Source organism: Peromyscus leucopus, chromosome 14 (genome assembly GCF_004664715.2).
Source record: "Peromyscus leucopus breed LL Stock chromosome 14, UCI_PerLeu_2.1, whole genome shotgun sequence".
Classification (NCBI taxonomy): Eukaryota; Metazoa; Chordata; class Mammalia; order Rodentia; family Cricetidae; genus Peromyscus; species Peromyscus leucopus.
Window position 1 is genome coordinate 65,282,010 of NC_051075.1, and position 5,187 is coordinate 65,287,196.

Consider the following 5,187-nt stretch of genomic DNA (forward strand, 5'->3'; position numbering starts at 1 on the left):
GGTTTCTCAGAAAATTGGGAATTGATCTTCCTCAAAACCCAGCTACACCACTCTTGGGCATATACACAAGGAATGCTCAACTATGTTCATAGCAGTTTGATTTGTAATATCCAGAACCTGGAAACAACCTAGATGCCCCTCAGCTGAAGAATGGATTAAGAAGATGTGGTACATATACACAATGGAGTACTACTCAGCACAGAAAAACAATGACATCATGAAATTTGCAGGCAAATGGATGGACCTAGAAAATATCATCCTGAGTAAGGTAACTCAGACTCAGAAGGACAAACATGGTATGTACTCATAAGTAGATACTAGACATAAAGCTATTTATTTTCTTAACTTTTTCTCCTGGACTCCAAAATCTTGAGGGAAAGTAGAGGGATGTTTCCAGAAAGAATGTGGGATTACGTTGCCTCTGTCTCTATCTACTGAAGGCATCAGGCAAGTGAGGCTGATGTTGCATTCCATGCTAAAAGGCATCCATACAAATGAGCTACAGAGCAAATGAATTAAACGTCTCCTTTCAAATTTCCAAGGTTGTATAAGCAAAGAAATCAAGACACCTGGGGAGGTAGGTTGACATCCTTCCTACATGAAGCATTTGCACCTGACTTTTCCTGACTCTGTCAAAGATGTGCATAACCTCTCTAGTTTCTGTTTGCATGGAATGGATAAACACATGGAGGTGTGCTCAGGGGTCTGCATGCCATGACTTTGGGAAACGCTCGGATCCATGGAGTGGAGTTCAAAGTGACTCATCTGAATCCAGCTCCCTGTTTGAAGGACAACTCCTCCAGACCAGACCTGCCTGGAAGGATTTCAGAGCTCCTGTACAGTCTGAACACGTACGTGGGTTCAGCTTGGCCCAGTCGAAGTGCTTTCTCTCCTCTCTCATTGCAGGGTTCACAGAAATAACCAAAGGCCAGAAGAAGAGATTTTAACAAAGCATGTGTTCCTCTTTCTTCAATAACTACTTGTAGAACACAGCAGATTCCCTGAAAGAGGCACAGAACCTTTGAGTCCAGGTATGTGTTTCAGTTCAGGAGCAGAGTGAGGAGCTCCACCAAGGACCAAGGGCAGCTCTAGGACAGCTGAGAAGCCTACTTCTGTCACCTGTGTGGAAGGTTGTCCTTTCTTGGAGGGTAATCTCTTTCTTGTTCCAAATCATCAAAGTCACAAGAAAAAAAAAAATGGACCTGCCCAGCATGGCACCTATATACAAAATTAGAGGGAAATGTTGCCTTTTGATTGAAGGTCTGTAACTCTAACTGTATGGATGACCTCTTTGAAAAACTTGAAAATGAAAAGAGGACAAAGGGACACATACCAAGGATCCTTCAGTGAGAGGGAAAAGGCCAGTGCTTTGGATGCTTTGTCTATCCCCCTTTGTAATGTGCATTTCTTACAGGGTCAAGATGCAGGGATGTGCAGTCAGAGTTAGCAAGTGCAATAAGAACTGACTGGAGTAGTCAACCCCAGTAACCCGACCCCTCCCTAAAACAGTACCATCTTTGAAATGTTAAAATCCCGGCCCCATTTGGCCACCATCTGACCTGTCATTTTATCAACTTCACTGATCCTGAACTCCCCAGCTCCCCCTTGCCCACCAGTTTCCCGTCTCTGCTTCCCCTTCCTGCTCTGGGTGGATTTGTGGTGAGGGAATCCCTTTGCAATGCCTCCTTACATGATCCATGCCACAAGCCCCTCTCTTCCAGCTTTATCTGGCTTATTACCAACCTTGGATCGGTCGAAACATTCTCCCCATCCTACGCATCTACCCCTGTGCTGCTGAGCACTGCTTGAGAAAGCCACTCGACCAGGGGTCTCCCACCTCCTAGAGTCATAGTATTCCATAGCAACCTTCTCCCACATCCCGCACCACAGTGGGCCCAAACCTTCCTCACCTCTACCAAATATCACCGTCCCATCCCTGATTCTTGCCCACAGGGAGTTGGCCTCGCCTTTTGAGGAAAGTGAAGCCCTCTAAAGGGCCAGGCAAGGTCCCCTATTTGCCTATGAATTAATCTAAATTTGTACCCATCTCTTTGTAGAGTACACTGCCTGTTTTGGTGTTGAAAGCAATAGGCCAGCAATTCTTTGCTCCACTGTCTTCTCCCTCAAAGACCCTGACACATCCCTGGTGCTGTTTCTCGTTTCCTGCATTCTCAACTCCCCTCCTCAGGCTATCTTTGTGTGGCTTAGAAATGGGCCCCAGTGCCTACCATACTTACGGGGGGGAAAGAGGAGGTGGGTCGCTTGATCTTCTGTCTTCTCTAGCAATTACTCCATCTCACTGACCAAGCTTAACAGAGAGATCAGCTCTACTCTCTCCACTGCCCTTCTCCCACCCACCCAAGCAAATGTCTCGTTTCTCCACTGATAATATTCTGGCAGAGAGCACAGGCCGCCTCTTACGTATCAAAGGCAGACTCAGCCAAGACCTTTGACGTTTACGTTTTGGAAGTACACTCTGCTAGTCCTTACTTAAACTCTCATCTTTTCTAGCCCAGGCTTCCGGCTTCTGACTCCATTCTGATGTTTTTCTCCCCTATCTCTGTTACATTAACTTCCCCCTAGGTCTCCTTTGCTGGTTTTTCCTCTTCCTTTGGCATGCCCGAGGTTCTAATCTTTCAGGTCTACATGGTCAAGTAAAAGGCTCTCCCTCACCGTCATATTTCATGGATAAAATTGTGATCACAAAGCAGTCACATCTATTCCTAACCATCTCCAGAAGAATGCTGGTTACCTCATTCTCAGACTGATTTTTTTTTTTCCTTTCCCACAACTCCAAGTCACAAAGAGGAACTCACTAAGTTTGAATACTTTCTTATAGGAAAGGTTTCAAGATTAAAAGGCTGAAAAATGGGAGGAAAATCTGTATAAACTTGGGAATGTGTGGCATTGCAGGTGTTCTTGAAGAATATGGTAGGTAGGTATAGCTTTGTATGTTTAAAAAAATAAAACAGTTGTCAGCTCTTCTGAGGAAGGGAAGCTGTTTTTAATAAGTGCCAGCACTTGGCATTTTTAGTAGCCTGGTTAATATCTTGTGTGGTGGGGATTATCCTCATTTTACAGAAGAGAGAAGGCATGCCCAATCAAGGCTAATTTTGCCCGAGGTCACAAAGCTAGTAAGTGCCAAAATAAAATAAAATAAAATAAAATAGAAGAAGATAAAATCCAAACCAGCTCTCACCAAACCCAGTGCCCCCGAGGCATCAGAGAAATAAAATTGGGATCTTAGAGAGAGGTAAGGAGAGGGGAAATGACAAATGTGTGGTAATCTTAGGAATATAATGAAGACAAAGAGAACAATGCCACAAGGTTATAATAAACAAAAAAAGCCTGTGCAATATTTTCCTATATCCATTTTCCGTTTCTTTAGTAGGCACCACAATGCTCAGTTTGTCACCTGCCTTAAATGTTTTCCTTTCAAACAGCTTTTTAAAATATAGGTACGTTTACACCCATTTCCACTTTTTCCCTGATAGTCTTATTGAGCTTTAAAAAGGAGACAAATGGAGCATCTTTTGGTGACTTTTGACTGATTTTGCTCTGCCTCCACCCATCCCTTTGCCAGAATTTTGCATGCTGAAATCCTGGTGCCATAAGCATCAAACACTGAGGACAGCTGATTTCTGGGAGCTGGATACATTTTACTGAAGTTTAATTGGGTTCTCATGGGAGGGGAATTAGAAGATGAATAAAATCTCCATACAATTATTTTGTTGGGTTTTTCTGAAAACTTACTCTGATTTTCTATCAACAAAAATAATTATCTATTCTTCCTCTACTTAGCTTTTTAAAGAATATTATAAAGACTAGCAAGAACTACACTGGCTGGTTCAAAGGTAGCTTATGGGTATATGATTGTGTGTGTGTGTGTGTGTGTGTGTGTGTGTGTGTGTGTGTGTGTACACATCTCCAGGAAAGTTACCTTTAAGAAAATCCAAAACTAGAGGGGGGGGTATTTTCTTTAAATGTTACATTAATAAAAATAAAGCAATTCTGGCCAATAATAAAATCACAATGTTAATTCAAATGCTAAAAATTTATTGCTAAATTTATCTCCTGTCGTTTATCTTTTTAAAAAGGGCTCTGCAGTATAAGAACAGGTCAAAATGTTTTAAACTATGCCATAGTAACTACACTCTATTCCATTTTTTCCCAAATGCATGCCTCTTTTATCTCTCAAGACTCTTGATGAGTCACTGGGTGACCACTATGATCCTAGATCCCTCCAGTCCTTGCTTTCCACCAATGAGATACCTCAAAAATCTAGAATTGCTCTAACCTCTTAAACTTACTTTACACTCAAGTTTGTTGGAGAACAAGCTACCTGTCTCCCTGGGATAACTTTGGCCCTAAGTTCTTAAGAAAGTCACAGAGAAGGATGGAGAAAGCCCCATAAAAACCACATGCAGAGGAAAAAAATGACAGGGGATTAGAGAAATTTGATATTGACCTTGAAATGTGAGGTATCACCAGACACATGCAAACAAAATCTGATGCTGTGTCTCTGAGTGTATGGGAGTACAAGGAGCAGCTTAAGGGGCAGTTTAACTGAATGGAACTTTGGCAGGTTACCATAACAACTCCCCCCTCCCAGATTGGAGAGGGCTTTGGGGGTTTCAGGACTCAACCCGTCATTGCTCTCATATGACTCTGACTCTGACTCTGTGAACACTGACTCTGACCGTCACTATTCATTCCCAACTTGATGCCAGGCAACTTATTCATCTTAGTGCATCCCTCTAGGCCAAGGACAAAGGAGGACCCCAATAAATATGGAAGCAACAAACTAAAATGGAAAGGCTGTGAGGAGGAAGGCAGAGAGGAAGGACAAGGAAAGAGAAAGCTAAAATGGGCAGCAGGCCCTGTCTCAAGCAGACAGCTAAAAGATACATCCTCCCTAAAATTGTAGAATTCCTGAAAAATTCAGTAGGCTCCACATTCACATGGAGCCACTGTATTGGTGTGTTCAAGGCACACAGGATACGCTGAGGATGGACAAACAGAACACTTGAAAAGAGTGTCTGATGAATGTGAAGTTTATCATCTCTAAGGCTCTTCCCAGCTCCCACATGATGTAATAGCCTTTTGGTGCCTTTTATGGCAGGGAAATTTTCTTACTCCCCTGCACAGACCTGACGAAGCAATGTAAACCTCTAACTTAGAGGCTAG